This window comes from Capricornis sumatraensis, chromosome 9, assembly GCF_032405125.1.
Source record: "Capricornis sumatraensis isolate serow.1 chromosome 9, serow.2, whole genome shotgun sequence".
Lineage (NCBI taxonomy): Eukaryota > Metazoa > Chordata > Mammalia > Artiodactyla > Bovidae > Capricornis > Capricornis sumatraensis.
In genome coordinates this window covers 15,391,217-15,407,821 of record NC_091077.1, presented here as the reverse complement: position 1 = coordinate 15,407,821, position 16,605 = coordinate 15,391,217, and the positions used below count along the sequence as shown (strand labels likewise).

Here is a 16,605-nt window from a genome sequence, read left to right as displayed (position 1 = left end):
GGGAAAAAAGTCCTGGTCAGTGTGGGGGTCACAGCCCCTGGCTGGGTGGGTCACAGCAGGTCAAGGACGATCACACACGGTCAGGTCAGAGCCTCTGACAGGCACCCCCAGCCACCCAGGCCTTTCTCCTCCATTCCTCTTGGGGCAGATGATACGTCAGACACCCAAAAAACCCAAGTGCCCTGAGGAAGGGGTGGGACCCAGGAGGTGGGGCACCAGGTGACAGACACTGCCTGGCTGCCCTGGCAGCTTTCTAGTTATAACACAGGGCGCATCTCAGGGAAGTGCTGACACAGCCTTCATGCCCTCTGAATGCCTGCTCATCTTCCCATTCAAGAAAACAGAGCGGCGTGACCGAGGCTCAAAGCCTTTGCCGGCAGCAGCATCTGACTGGACCTTCAGCAATTCAACTAACAAATATTCATGGCAAGGAATGCTGGTTTCAACTTAATGCAGTGAGACCAAGTTTCCTTTAAAATAAATGAATCTAAGTTTTAAAAGTAGGTGCCTTTAAAGAACCTATATAACTAAGGGCATAGTTACATAAGTAACTACATAACTAATGACAAATTACATAACTAATGGCACTCTGGTATCTCAAATACCTCAAGAGTGATATTCAGGACTTCCCTGGTAGTCCAGTGGCTAAGACTCCATGCTTCCAGTGCACAGGGCCTGGGTTCAATCCCTGGTCAGGGAACTAGATCCCACATGCCACAACTAAAACCCAGTGCAGTCAAATAAAAAAAAAATTCTTTTTAATTTAAAGTGATACTCAAGGGCTGTAAACTAAAATCTGACACCCAAAATTATGACCAAGAACCTCCACAAGATCCAAATATCAGCCCCAAAATTCCTAATGTGAGCTGAGTCATGATTCCTTTGATTGGCCTGTGGGCTGATTTATAAGGGCTTTCTATAGTAAGGGTTCAATTTTCAATCTGCTGTGCAGTTATATGTCCTTAAGTAAGATACTCTTTAATGTAATAACCCCTTTCCTGATGACAGAGTAAGGCATTCTCAGTGCTGAAATCTGGAAAATACAGAAAGAATACAGAAAAATCACCAATCAACCCACCAGACTCAGAGGCTACGTGTCTGCTGGCCCTGCAGACAGCAAGAAACAGTCCTGCCCTCTTACCCTCCCAGGAAGGTGGGCTGAGGGGTATCTGTGGGGAGGGAGGGCTACAGCTCCTCAGAGCCCCCCAGAGCTGTGACAACAGAGCCCTCAAAAGAAGGAGGGCTGACTGGTGCTGCCGCCAGGACCCCGCCATACTCCGGGGCTTGTCCTTCGAGACTACTCCACACATAGGCAGACGCTCGCTCTACAGGACTACTCAGCACATCCCAGGCACGGTTTCCCTTCAGAGAATCATACTTAGGACCTTTTCATCATTTAGTAGTCTTCAAGCTGCAAATTCTAGCGGTTCAACCAAGTTTCCTGGGCCTGATGCATCCTGTTATTTTAAAGTCCCCCTCTTGCTTTTTATTTTTTTTAATTGCAATATAGTTAATTCAGTGTTCAGAGAAGGCAATGGCACCCCACTCCAGTACTCTTGCCTGGAAAATCCCATAGGCGGAGGAGCCTGGTGGGCTGCAGTCCATGGGGTCGCAAAGAGTCGGGCACGACTGAGCAACTTCACTTTCACTTTTCACCTTCATGCACTGGAGAAGGAAATGGCACCCCACTCCAGTGCTCTTGCCTGGAGAATCCCAGGGACGGGGGAGCCTGGTGGGCTGCCGTCCATGGGGTCGCGCAGAGTTGGACACGACTGAAGCGACTCAGCAGCAGCAGCAGCAGCACTAATTCAGTGCTGCGCTCCTTTCTGCTGTGCAGAATCACTCTGCTGTACAGCAGAATGAACTGGCAGAGTGAATCAGTGGACACAGACATACATCCACATTTTTCTAGATTCTTTTCGCATGAAGGTCAGGTTTCCCTGGTGGCTCAGTGGTAAGGTAAAGAATCCGCCTGACAAAGCAGGAGACTCCGGTTTGATCCCTGGGTCGGGAAGGTTCCCTGGAGAAGGGAAAGGGTACCCACTCCAGTACTCTGGCCTGGAGAATGCCATGGACTGTATAGTCCGCGGGGTCACAAAGAGTCAGACACGACTGAGTGACTTTCACTTTCACTTAAATTTTACTAGGCTCTCCTGATTTCAAGGATAAATCTTGAAAAAGTACAGGAACATTTTGGGGGATACTTTAAACATGCTTTATTTTACTTTCTAATATTTTGGCCACAACACATGGCATGGCATGTGGGATCTTAGTTCTCTGACCAGGGATCGAACCTGTGCCCCCTCCTTCTGGGAAGTATGGAGTCTTAACCACTAGACCACCAGGGAAGTCCCAGTACGGGAACATTTTTAATTTTCCTGATTTAAAATAAAAAGGTCTTCCTGTGACAGGTGGGGGTATATCATCCTGGATAATAGATCAAAAGCCCATACTTCTTCACTCCAGTTTCATGACTAAATAACAGGAACAAAGAGGATGAGAAACCTCGGCAGGGCCAAATACTACCCCCGGCCTGTGAACACACCCAACCTAACGAGCAAACATTTCTCCAATCTGCCTGCATCCCTGGTCTCCTCCAGAGCTCCAGGAGCCTTGGAGATGAACTTTAAATACACCCAACAGGAGTGTGAGAGAATGTGCTCACAATCCCTTCCCCACACATCCCAAACCCAATGTGCTCAAGGAAAAATTAAACTTAAAACAAACAAACAAACAAATTCGAGACCAATTCATCTGGAAGCAAAATCTGATATGACTTAAAAAGACCTGTACTCAGAAAACTCTAAGACACTAACGAAAGAAACTGAAGAACTTTCCTGGGAGTCCAGGGATTAAGAATCTGCCTCCCAGTGCACAGGACACAGGTTCAATCCCTGCTCCGGAAAGATTTCACATGCTACTGTAAGCCCGTGCGTCACGACTACTGAAGCCCATGCACCCTAAAATCTGCCTGTGCTCCAAAATGAGAAACCGCTGCAGTGAGAAGCCCGCATACTGAGAACCAGAGCAAGCCCGTGCAGCAGTGAAGACCCAGCACAGCCAAAATAAACAAACGGGAATCTTGCGCGCACGCACACACACAAGAATGAGTGAAACTGAAGATGACACAAACAGAAGATACACTGTGTTTGTGGATTGAAAGATAATAACCAAACCTCTCAAGGCAATCTACAGATTCAATGCAATCGCTATCACAATATCCATGGCATTTTTTTTTACAGAACTAGAACAAATAATTCTAAAATCTGTATGGAAACACAAAAGACCCCGAATTACCACAGCAATCCTGAAAGAAGAACAGGGCTAGACGTACCATGCTCCCTGACTTCAGACTGCTCTACAAAGCCAGAGTCATCAAGAGTATGGCGCTGGCGCAGAAACACAGAGATCGATGGAACAGAATAGAGAGCCCAGAAGCAAACCATGCAACGATGGTCAGTTAATCTACAACAAAGCAGGCAAGAATACATGCAGAAAAAAAAACACGCACCCAAATGCTCACAGCAGCATTGTTTACAGCAGCCAAGACATGGGAACAACCTAAGTGTCCACCAGCAGATGGATGGAGGAGTAGTCTAGACAGTGGACTATTACCCCCCCTCAGAAAAGAACGGAACTCTGCCATTTGCAACAGGGATGGACCTGGCAGGTACTCTGCTTAGTCAATTAGGAGAAAGACGAATACTCTATGCTATCACCTACATATGGAACCTAAAAATAAACCATATGAATATAACAAAACAGAGAGAGGCTCACAAATACAGAGAACAAACTGGTGGTTACCAGTGGGGAGAGATGAAGGAGGAGGGGCAAGACGCAGGTAGAGGATGAGGAGGTACAAACTAGTACATATAAAACGGACTACAAGGCTATAGCGTAGAGCACAGGGGCTAACAGCCAGTATTTTACGGTAACTTTAAACGGAGTACAATGTAGAAAAGCGTTTGAATCACAATGCTGTATATCTGAAACTAATGTAATATTGTAAATATCTCGGGCTTCCCTGGTGGCACAGACAGTAAAGAATCCACCTGCAATGAAAGAGACCTGGGTTCAGTCCCTGGGTTGGGAAGATCTCCTGCAAAAGGGAATGGCTACCCACTCCACTATTCTTGCCTAGAGAATCTCATGGATAGAGGAGCCTGGCAGGGTACAGTCCATGGGGTCACAAAGAGTTGTACGTGACTGAGCAACTAAGCATGCACGCGCGCGCACACATGCACACACACACAACTATACCTCAATTAAAAAAAAAAAAATGTGGGACTTCCCTGGTGGCCTAGTGGTTAAGAATCCGCCTTGCAATGCACAGGACGCAAGTTCGAGCCCTGGTCGGGGAACAAAGATTCCACACGCCAAGGAGCAACCAGGCTCGCACACCACAACTACTGAGCCTGTGTGACACAACTGGAGAGTCTGTGCACCTCAACGAAAGATCCCACACACTGCAACAAAGATCACACATGCTGTAACTAAGACCCAAAATAAACACTAAGAAAAAAAAAGCAACCCGTCAGGCACTGCTCGTACCTCCCATGGACACAGGAGAGCAGACCTACAGCATCGCGTGGGTGTGGAGTACAGGCAAAGGGAAGCAGGGAGCAGCCCTCCAGCCCTCGATGTAGCCTCTCGGGTGGAGGCATCCTTGAAGTGTCGGGATCCTAGGTGTACAGCTACACGAGTCCTAGACCAGATACGGCAGCTCCACGGCACCTGGTTCCAGCCGTGCCCATCACCCTCCCAGCAGAATCCCTGTTCCAGTTCTCTCGCTGTAGGTCAGTGTCACCTGCTACTGAACTCCATCTGAAAGGAGGGTCACACAGTTTACTTCTGCACAACGTCAGCTCTGAGAGGAGCATCCATGCTGTAGGGACAGCCATCAATTCTCCTATTCCTAGACCCCGAGCTCCCAGGTTTTGGCCAGCAGATGTAAAGCCGATGTGAACAATGTCAGTAGGTGGACGTGGGCGCACATTTTCCTTGTGTGCACGTCCAGGGGGGGAAACTGCTGGTCATAAGGGAGGCATAATAATGTTAGCTTGGCAGATATTGCCAGTTTTCCAAATTAGCAAAATAATCACATTCACTGCCCTCCCTGCAGCAGCAGAGTAAGCATTCCAGTTCCTCTAATTCAACACTTGGTGCTGTGGGTCTTTTTAATTTGTAACCGTTCTGGTGAGGGTATAATCGAACCTCATTACAGTTTTAGTTTCTATTCCCTTGTGACTAACGGTGTTGTGCCTTCTCACAGGCTCAATGGCCACCGAAAGATCCACTTTTACACAGGCTCTAAGCTTTCACTACATTTTATTGAGGATAAGTGATTACAATTACTGTCTCTCAGCGATGAAAACAAGTTCTTAATTAACAATTTTAATGATGTCCAATATATCAAGTGAAAGTCACTCAGTCGTGTCTGACTCTCCAGGCCAGAATACTGGAGTGGGTGCCCTTTCCCTTCTCCAGGGGTTCTTCCCAACCCAGGGATCAAATGCAGGTCTCCCTCATTACAGGTGATTCCTTTTCCAGCTGAGTCACCAGGGAAGCCCAAGCTGGAATCAAGATTGCTGGGAGAAATATCAATAACCTCAGATATGCAGATGACACCACCCTTATGGCAGAAAGCAAAAGAACTAAAGAGCCTCTTGATGAAAGTGAAAGAGGACATTGAAAAAGTTGGCTTAAAACTCAACATTCAAAAAACGAAGATCATGGCATTCAGTCCCATCACTTCATGGCAGATAGATGGAGAAACAATGGAAACAGTGACAGACTTTATTTTCTTGGGCTCCAAAATCACTGCAGATGGTGACTGCAGCCATGAAATTAAAAGACGCTTGCTCCTTGGAAGAAAGGATATGACAAACCTAGACAGCATGTTAAAAAGCAGAGACGTTACTTTGCGGACAAACATCCGTCTAGTCAAAGCTATGGTTCTTCCAGGAGTCACGTATGAATATTAGAGTTGGACTATAAAGAAGGCTGGGTGCCGAAGAATTGATGCTTTCGAACTGTGGTGTTGGAGAAGACTCTTAAGAGTCCCTTGGACTGCAAGATCAAACCAGTCAGTCCTGAAGGAAATCAATCCCGAATATTCACCGGAAGAACTGATCCTAAAGCTGAAACTCCAATACTTTGGCCATCTGATGTGAAGAACTGACTCACTGGAAAAGACCCTGATACTCGGAAAGACTGAAGGCAGGAGAAGCAGACAAGAGAGGATGAGATGGTTGGATGGCATCACCAACTCAATGGACATGAGTCTGAGCAAGCTCCAGTAGTTAAGTGATGGACAGGGAAGCCTGGCATGCTACAGTCCATGGGGTCGCAAAGAGTCAGACATGACTGAGCAACTGAACTGAACTATCAAGTCTGTTCTTTTACAATTAATGGTTCTGGGGTTCTGTTTAAGAAATCTATGTCTATCTGTGACAATGAGAAATAATGTATTTGTGGTCTCTACCTTCAGTTCTTGACAGAGTTCCTAAAACCCATGCAATTTCCTAAGTGATAAGGGTGATAAGAGTACTTTACACAGAGCTCCAAAATCCCTTAGAATTCCCTCAGAAACAGGACAGTCTTTGGTTCTAATGAGGCTATTCCTGGTGGGCTCCTGAATAACTTCAGGATGGGAGCTGGTGAGAAGAAAGACGTTAATAGTTTAGAAACTTCAGCTCCATCCTCCAAGGAGGGGAGAGGAGCTGGAGACTGAGTTCATAGATCATGCTTATGTGACAAACCACCAAAAACCCTAAACTATGGGGTTCACAGAGGTTCAGGGTTGGTGAACACATTCATGTGCCAAAACGGTGTTGCACCCCAACTGCATGGGGACAGACACTTCTGCACTCAGAACTTTTCTGGACCTCACTTTACCTCTCTCTTCTGCTGGCTCTTCTTCTGTAGCCTTTATAAACCAGTAAACATAAGTAAGATTCCCTGCAGAAGGAAATGGCGACCCACTGCAATATTCTTGCCTGGGAAATCCTGTGGACAGAGGAGCCTGGGGGCTACAGGCCATGGGGTCACAAAGAATTGGACACTACTTAGCGACTAAACAGCAGCAGCAGCAGCAGTGCAAATTACCAAACCTGCCAAGGGCATCATGGGAATCCCTGTTTGTAACCAAGCTGGACAGGAGTGTGGATAACCCGGAAACCCACCCACTACTTGCAGCTGGCATCTGAAGGGGCATCAGTCTCGTGGGACTGAACCCCTAACCGGTGAGGTCTCCACTAACTCTGGGTGGTTAGTGTCAGAATCCAAATGAACTGCTGGACACCCAAATGGTGTCCTTACAAACCTGGAGAACTGGAGAACTGTTTGGTGTGGGGGGAAAAAAAAAACACGTTTGGTGTCAAAAGTACTGTGACGAGAGAAAGAAGGTTTTCCTTAACTGCTTCAAGGTCATGGAAGAAAGAAAGGAATATTTCAAAATTCAGGGGGATTATGTTTTGCTTCTGCGTGACTATTACTGAGGACACATCAGTCACAAAGAAATCACGGGGAGGCTCCTTCCCTTGGCTGACTGCAGAACTTCCCTGGAGGGCCACCTGCCTGCCAGTGGAAGGCAATGGGCTCAATCCCTGGCCAGGGAACTAAGATCCCACCTGCCGGGGGGCTATGAAGCCCAAGTGCTGCAACCACTGAAGCCCTTGTGCCTGGAGCCTGTGTTTCACAACAAGAGAGGCCACTGCAATGGGAAGCCTGGGAAATAGCTCCTGCCTGCAACTGGAGAAAGGGTGCGAGAAGCAATCAAAACCCAGCAAATCAAACCAGGCAATCAAAACCAAAACAGGTAAATAAACGAGCAAGTTAAAAAAAAAAAAAAGATTGAGGGACCACTGTACATATGTATATGGAGATGGTCCAAAATGAAGCGGGGGAAGAAGGTACCGTCAAAGTTAGGGGTGCAGGTCTGAGCACTGTTTTGCTAAGAGTAACAATTTCCTCATGTTAATCCAAGCATAGACGCTAGCCCCAAGAAAACATGTACCAAACTGCCAGTGGCTCGCTATGGAGGCGTGTGATGGGGAGCTTAACACGTTCCACATCACAGACTTCTAGAGTTTTTTCTTTGTGTGTGTTTGTTTTAACTATCTATTACTTCTGTAAACAGCATTTAAACACACACACACACACACACACACACACACACTTTTTAAGGGGGAAAAAAAAAAAGCCTAGGTCAGACAAAATACCTGGGAAGTCAACACCCAGAAAAGATGACCAGGAAGTGTCTCTGGGGAAATAAACAAGGACAATGAAAGCGTTTGGAGACTGTGTTATTTTCCATCTACTTTCAACTTCACCAAAATTGCTGTGCTGATGTTCAGATGTGGAACCAGACTGCTTCAGTATCAGAGGTCTCACTTCTTTCGTACCGGCCTTAGTGCTTCTCTTCCAAGGACCACGATTTCTCTTAAAAGGATCATGGTGGCTGATCACCGCAGCAGGACAGGCTGCTAACGGGAGATGGGGAGCCTCTGAAATCTGCTTACTGAGATGATCAGTTAAGGGTTTTTTTTCCATTTTGCCTAAAAACCGGCTGTATATTTAAGTTTGCTCCCAGGATAGCTGCTGCTTTGTCTCTGGGCCGTGGAGAAATTTGTTTGAAGACACATTTCAGCAGCAGCTCCACAGCAGTCAAGTCATGACTTGGAGCTCAGAAAGAGTTCAAGGCAGCTTGGCCAGGTGGCTTCAGCAAATCCAGCCTCATTCGTCACATTTAAACTACCAAATGAGATTCTCCCTAGATATTCCACAACTAATAAAACCCTCCACGCTTGACCTGAGGCTGTGGGGTGCAGCAGTCCTCAAACCAGCAAGGATGTGTGGGTCGGGGCACCTGTGGTTTCAGGGACCACATCAAAATAGCACATTCCTGAGCCCATAGCTGCCCCGAAGCGGGCTGTTCTGGGGCAAACATTTTCCCTGCAACATATAGCAAAAACTTGCCCTGCATTTAAAAGAGAATAAATTTCAGAAACTAAAAACCCATGTCCTGATGATGATAAATTACAATGTCTTCTCAGGTCTGCCTAAGAGGTAGACATGCCAAACTGTTAACGAGTATTATTTTTAGCATTGGGAATTACACATCATTTGATGCATTGGAACCCTCCCCCTCCCACTCCGCCCTTAAGTATTTCATTCATTTGAAAACCACTGAAGAGCACCTCCCCACTTATAACATGGCAGGAGACACGCAGGCAACCAGGCCCACAGGGAATTCAAGCTCTAATCTGGCAAGGAGATAAAACTGTCTACCCTCCAGAACACAAACACTGCCTATCTACAACAAACTCTTTTTACTATGATCCAGACTCCATGTGCCCTGGAGGAGGAAACAGCAACCCACTCCAGTATTCTAGCCTGGAAAATTCCATGGACAGAGGAGCCTGGCGGGTTCCAGTCCATGGGGTTGCAAAGAGTTAGACACAACTTAGCAACTGAGCACAGCAGACTCCAGGTGACCCAACATAAACACACAGCAAGTAACCATAACAAGTTTTACAGTTCTGTCCTGACCCTTGTTCACTCAGTCATCTCCGACTCTTTTCGACCCCATGGACTACAGCACGCGAGGCTTCCCTGTCCTTCATTATCTCCCGGAATTTGCTCAGATTCACGTCCACTGAGTTGATGATGCCACCCAACCATCTCATCCTCTATCACCCTCTTCTCCTCCTGCCCCTAATCCCTCCCAGCATCAGTGTCTTTTCCAATGGTCAGCTCTTTGCATCAGGTGGCCAAAGTACTGGAGCTTCAGCTTCAGTCCTGACCCTGCTCTGCCTCTGAAACCTGGGCAGACTCTCCTCCTCTCCTCTGTTAAGGCTGCCCGAGCCCCACTGGATGCACAGCAAGACCACCACGGAGCGTGCTGTGAGGCCTGCTCTGTACTCACACTGAGCATTAGCTGCAACTCCTGGAGATGCTGGAGAGAAATTCCCCTACAACAGAGACGCACAAAGTGCAAGTGTGGCAGAGCTGTGACAGGCCCTCCAGCCACCTCCAAACACCTGGGGAGAACAAACTCGCCCTGAGCTGGGTTCCAGGGACAGGGCATGCAGCAGAGAACAAAGTCTCTGCCTGGTGTTCTCTGCCTGGTGGAACTGACAACTGAGTGACACAGATGAACAGGACACATTGCTAGTGGCTGGAAGAGCTATGCACAATCAAGTAGGGTTAACAGTCAAGCTGATGGGAGGTGCACTTCCAATCATGGTGGCCTGGGAGTCTCAGTGACGGGGACATATCTGAGCAGAAATCTGGAGTGCGATGGGAGCCGGTGGCCGTGGGCAGGCACAGGATCAGTAAGTACAAAGGCCCTGGGGTGGGACCCTGAAGGAGACGAGCAGGCGAGAAGGGAGAGGCCGCAGATGAGATCAGAGATGGGTGAAGAGCACAGATCACAGGCCTCGAGGGCAGTGGTGAGGAAGCAGAAGTCCACCCAAGGTGCAATGGGAAACCACTGGTATACTCCAGGTAAGGCAGTGACATGGTCTGACGGTGGTTTTAGAAGATTTTTCTGAACCGGCAGATGGAATGGATGTGACAGTGAGAGAAAAAGAGGAGACAGGGATGACCAAAGTGACCAGAAGGGCCTCAGCTAGCACGTGCCATGCCATTTGAAATACAAGGGGCTTTCCTGATGGCTCAAGAATCCACCTGCCAATGCAGGAGACATGGGTTCCATCCCTGGTCTGGGAAGATCCCACATGCCACAGAGGAACTAACCCTGTGCGCCACAACCCCTGAGCCAGTGCGCTAGAGCCCATCGTGCCGCAACTACTTAACCCCACACACCTGAAGCCTGTGCTCCGCAACAAGGGACGCCACGGCAATGAGAAGTCCATGCACTGCAACTAAAGAGTCGCCCCTGCTTATTGCAACTGGAGAAATAAGATGAGAAGCAATGAAGACTCAGCACAGCCATAAATAAATAAATAGAATTATCAAAAAAAGAAATACAAAAAGTATCCCTTTCCTGGGGGCAACCAGCCCTGGAACCAGGCTTAGCAAAGCCCAGCCAGGCTGCATTTTGGTCTCAACTCACATCCACTTGGGGTGAAACAGGGGGTTTATGCTCCAAGAGGCTGTTTGCCCAAAGTCACGTGGGAAGAGAGTCCTGCCTGCCTCAAGCCTGTCTGACTCTGATGCCGGCGGAGGAACAGAAGACACAGGAGGAGGAGAGTCCAGAGGAGCACAAAGTGCAGCAGAGGGAGCACCCCCGAGGCAAGAGCCTCCAGGGGCTATTCCAAGGAGGCGCCAGGAGTCCTGGCTGCGGTCCAACGCGCGCTCGGAGTTCATCAGGGGCAGAAGTAGCTCCCATGGCGCACGGAGGAGCCCCCTGCGCATCTGTGTAGCCATGGGCACTAGAGACACCCTCCTTCCAACTATCCTGAGGCTTTTGGGGCAAACCCTGCCCCCTCCCGTCTCGCACGGTACCAGGTGAGGCAGCAACTGCCACACAGCCACCTGCTTCCTGAACCAGCGAGGCGCAACTCGCCAGTGAAAGGAGAACTTACCCCACCCCAGGGAGCCATTTTAAAGCCCATCCTCTCTTTTTTTTAAATTGCAGTCTAGTTGACTGACCATGTGTTAGCTTCACGTGTACAACACAGTGATATTTGTACATAACCCTTTTCAGATTCTTTTCCCCTACAGGCTATGCCAAAATATTGAGTACAATCCCCTGGGCTCTGGAGCAGGTCCTCACTGGGAAACCCTTTCCTCTTTATCACACTCTAGGAGCTGGCAGACTTCACAGTGAGCGAAACTCAAGACTGCTCCCGGGTTACAAGTGTCCACACACAAAAATGAATACACAGCCCTTAGGCAAAGTAACGGAGCCCCAAAACCAAGCTCTGGAAACCAGTCTTGGCTTTCAGGAAGGGGCCAGGACAACAAAGCCCATTCCCTGAGGGGAACTGACTACAACCCTTCCCTTCCCTCTGCTGTGGGAAACGGAATCCCCCAAGAAACCCAGCTTTGCCTGGAGGCAGCTCCAGGCCCCTTCCCACTCAGGAAGATGAGCAGAGGCCCACTTTCTCATGCCCATCAAATCCACATCCTGAAAAACTTCCCCAATGGCTAAGCAAGGAAAGAATCTGCCTGCAATTCAGGAGACACAGGAGATGGGGGTTCGATCCCTGGGTTGGAAAGATCCCCTGGAGTAGGAAATGGCAACCTACTCCAGTATTCTTGCCTGGGAAATTCCATGGACAGAGGCGCCTGGCAGGCTATAGTCTATGGGGGTCACAAAGAGTTGGACACAACTGATGACTAAGCACACAAGAGCAAACACGAAGATATCACTGATCACACCCATGAGCTTCCTGCTTCTTAGGGATGACACCTGGAAGATAAGAGCTCATATGATCTCAACTCAGTTCTCACAGATTTACCCTCAGACCTCTCCCCTCACCAATATTCAAGCGCTGGTACTTCCCTTTTAGAGTAGGTTTGGTGCATTCTTTAAAAAAAAAAAAAAAAAAAAACCTTTGATTCTCCAGTGTTCCAATCCAGTTACGAGGAGACATGTGAAAGGGAAGACGAACTTTTACATTTTTTCAAAATCCAAGCCACCTAACACACTTCCCTCTTTCCAGTGCCGTATGGTGAAACTGCAAAGCACAGCATTTTTAAATTATTAAGGACAGAATGGAGGCACCAATTCCTTTCCTACCACTTTGAAAACATATGGAACTACTGCAATGGGGCAAAAATCTATTCTGTATCTTAACCCGCTAGGATGTTGTTGGGATCCTAATAAATAACAACAGTAACAAACTGTCTACTCTTGTGTGTCAGGCTCTTTCCTAAGCACTTAACATTGGTCATCCATCATTTTGCTGTTGTTTGGTCCTTGCAACAATCGTAGAAGTTGGGTACTATTACTGGACCAGCCCTTTTCGCAAGTAAGGAGATGGGTACGAGTGAATGAGGACAGGGTCCTTGTCTGCCTGTTCCTGGCTGAGCCCCCAGCCCCCAGCAGCACCAGGTTCATAGCAGGTGCATGCCTGTTCCCTATGTGAATGGGGAATGCAGGGGTGGGCCACTTCCTGCACAACTCCAGGGGGCGCCATGGACGTTGTGCTCTGTCTAGGGTCAATCTGAATGCCCTCCGAGCCACGGCAGCCCTGATGAGCCAGCCAAAACCAGTCGCCATGTCTGAGGACTCACCCCATTTCTCAGAGGCACCAAAAGGGAAACTGGCCAACCCAGGAGTCAGACTTGGATGTTCAACCCCAGAGGCCCTGGTGAAACATGCCTGGACCTCAGTTTCTTCACTGGCAGAACGTTCTCTAGGGATATTCACCCAATACACAGGGTCCCTCCTACTCTCCCACATCTGATAAACAGTGAGGACGGACAGCTGGTCTACGGTTACCTCCCAATGTTTTGAGGACCCACAAGAGAGGCAAAGGTGTATAAATAAATTATGTGTTTAAAAAAAATAAATACATGTTTATGTTGGAGTGCTTTTCACTGACAGAAAGTCTGGAACCACTGCACTGCCCTGCACCAAAGCTATGATGAGGTCACCCCAAGATGAACACCCCCCCAAAAAACACCTGCAAAATCAACATCTCCTGAAGGGCTGGCGTGTGCGCTCAATCACGTCCGACTCTGTGACCCCATGGACTATAGCCCACCAGGCTCCTCTGTCAATGGGATTCTCCAAGCAAGAATACTGGAGTGGGCTGCCAAGCCCTCCTCCAGGTCCCGAATCCATGTCTCCTAGGTCTCTTGCATTGGCAGGGGGATTCTTTACCACTGCGCCACCTGGGAAGCCCCCTGAAGGGTTGGGCACAAATGATTTCAAGTGGCATGAGGAGGAACACTTATTATTTTCATAATCGTGTATGTATTGAGTTTAAAGAAAATTAGGAAAATGTATATAACCAGCACATCAAACCTGGGGTTTCTGGGATACAGAATGACTCATGTTTTCAGTTTTCTGAACAGTTAATTTACAAATACATACGTATAAACAAAACCACCTCCAAAAAATTGAGAGCTCATTACATGCCAGACTCTAGAGAGTGTTAAACCACTTCCCATACTATCTTTTCAACCCTCACAACAATTCTTTGAGCTGGCACCACTGTCTTATCTATTTCTCAAGTTGGGGGACCTACTGGTAAGTGTCTTGCTTGAGGTCAAACTAGAATTTAGAGCTGACTGTGAATCCAGGAGGTCTAATTCCAGAACTAGCACTCCATAACACCACCTCCTATTAACTACTACCCCACACCCTCACTGTTGAGGGAATGAGGTTTGGGGGAAATGGCTTGGAAAGCTTTAGAAAAAAATTAAAAAAGAAAGCAAAACACAGCGCCAGCAACTAATATTTATTGTCTGCAACTTGCCTTCAAGTCCTGGGCCAAGCACTTCACACACAGGGCTACTCAATAAGAGTACCCTCCTCCTTCATCCACACATGTTCCCTAAGAGCCTACTACACACTGGGCCAGGGTACACTAAAAGAGATTACACAGACACAGCTCTGATGGCCCTTGGAGAAGAGATGTGTAATTACAAACTGGAGTAACTCCTAACACAAGAAAGGATCAAGATGACCATGTGCAAAAGCAGCAGAGGGGAGCAATGACTGGTCCCAAGTGGTCCAACACAACCTGGGGGTCCTCCCTAACCCTGAGTAAAAGCCCCCTCTTCCATGCAGCTACCTGATCTCTAGTTCCCACCACTCGCACCAATCTGCTGTGCTCCTCACACATGACAGGCCTCCAGTTGTTCCCACACTTACCACCTGTTCCCCTACAAGACTGAACAGGCTGCTCTGGGCACCCAACCTCCAACTACCAAACACCCAGCGAGGGCTCAACAAGTATGTGCTGAACAAGAATGGAAGAGATTGGACTGAACAACAACGATAGTGCTTCCCTCTTGACAGGAACCATTTTACAGGCTTTCACCAGCTCCATCTGTGCCATTATTCTCATTTCACATATGAGGACACTGAGAAGTTCCAAAAGATTAAGCTATTTGCCTCCTGTCACACAGCGAAGTGACCAGCAACAGCCAGGAGCCAAACTTGAATCAGGCCTGTCATTTAAAAGTGAAAACTTGTTTCAAATTCTTAGGAAGTGGCTCTCACTGCTTATTCCCTACTTTCCCCAATGATTCACTAAGGGGGAAAAATATCAAGACTAGTGTCTTCAAGACCTTCACAAAATACCTTCTCCTGAAAGATTCGCGTTTTAAATAAAAACCTTAATCTGGAAAGTCGATTGGCAGAAAGGGGTAAGGATGCAAAACTAAAACAATGCTTTTAACGGCAAACAGTTCTCTCCGTCCTTCCCCACTGCTGCCGACCCCCGGCTTCAGGGCAAACGTTCTCAAGTCACTACTTGCAAGGGGTTAGCAGAGTTATTTACCTTTCCTTGAAAATCTAAAACGACGTGACTTTTTAAAAAATAAACATTCAGGTCGGCTAACCCAGGGGGGCTGCTAATGTTCGTGTCCGGGCGACGCTGGACACACCTGGGGTTTTTCCTATTGAGCTCCGACTGCAGGCTCGCCAAAAGGCAACATTCGAGTCGGACCCGTTAGAACGTAACCAGAAAAGCCCGGACGTCTGGCTATTGTTGCAGCCCCGGCGGACACCGGGATGTGGGCCCCCAGACCGCCGACGGGGCGACGCGCTTTGTCCAGCGACCCCGGCGAGAGCGCGCGCGGGGGGCGCGCGGCCTCCACGCGGCCCGGGCCCCCACCCCGCTGTCCCGCGGATACTGTAGTCGCCGAGGCCTCGCTGCCTGTGGCCTTCCCCGCGCGCGCGGTGCAGGTCAGGCTTCTTGACCCTCGGGCGCCGCCGTACCCCGGCCCCGCTCCGGGCGCCGGCGGCCCCCTCCCCCCTCGGCGCCCCGGCTCCATTCAAACCGTCCTCCCAAGCCCCGCGCCGCGCTCCCCCCGCGACCCGCGTTCCTTACCGGGAGTCGCCGGCGCCGTCGCCTTCCCGGCGCCGCCCCCGCCCCTCCACGCGGGGCCGGGGGCAGAATCGGCTTCTCGCTTCTCCTCACGAAACAAAGAAGCAGCCGCCGCAGCCGCCGAGCGAGGGTAAGCCTCGCGCGCGCGCCCGCCTGCCTCAGCCGCCCCCCCACGCTGCCCGCGCCCCCGCTGCGCGCGCACTCGCCACCTCCCCTCCCCCCACCACGAACTCCCACTCTCGCTTCCGCTGCTGGCCCGTCCTCGTGCGCGTGCCCGCCCGCCCTTCCGCTGCTAGGGCGCGTGCGCGTCTCGCCGGGGTTGTCTGGGAGAGGTGGGTGGGGCCAGAGAGAGCTAGAGCGCCCGACGCGCCTCCCCACTCTGTGTGGGACGGTCATGCGCCTGCGCGCGGTGGTCTCCGTTCCCGCACGCCGCGCGTCTCAAAGCCGCCGAGCATGCGCAGAGCAGGCGGCACTGCGGCGGTGGTGGAGGTGGAGGTGGCAGCGGGAGGTTGGAGGATGGGGTGGGTGGTGGAGAGGTCTGCGGGGAAAGCGTGGCCGAGGGCACCTGAGACTCAGAAGTGAGGCTTCCAAGGTCGTGCATGAAGGCAGGAGGCGGACAGGCTGGGCC

At 49.5% G+C, this 16,605-nt stretch overlaps 1 protein-coding gene across 5 annotated transcripts in view; it reads right to left on the bottom strand.

Moving 5' to 3' along the window:
• The window catches only part of SMARCA4 (SWI/SNF related BAF chromatin remodeling complex subunit ATPase 4), an 89,692-nt gene extending 73,609 nt beyond the window's left edge, over positions 1-16,083 (bottom strand). For all 5 annotated transcript variants that reach the window (XM_068979565.1, XM_068979566.1, XM_068979567.1 and 2 more), the window contains exon 1: positions 15,981-16,083. The gene's annotated coding sequence lies outside the window, so the exon portion shown is untranslated. The remainder of the gene's footprint in view (positions 1-15,980) is intronic.
• Between the last annotated feature and the right edge of the window lie 522 nt (positions 16,084-16,605).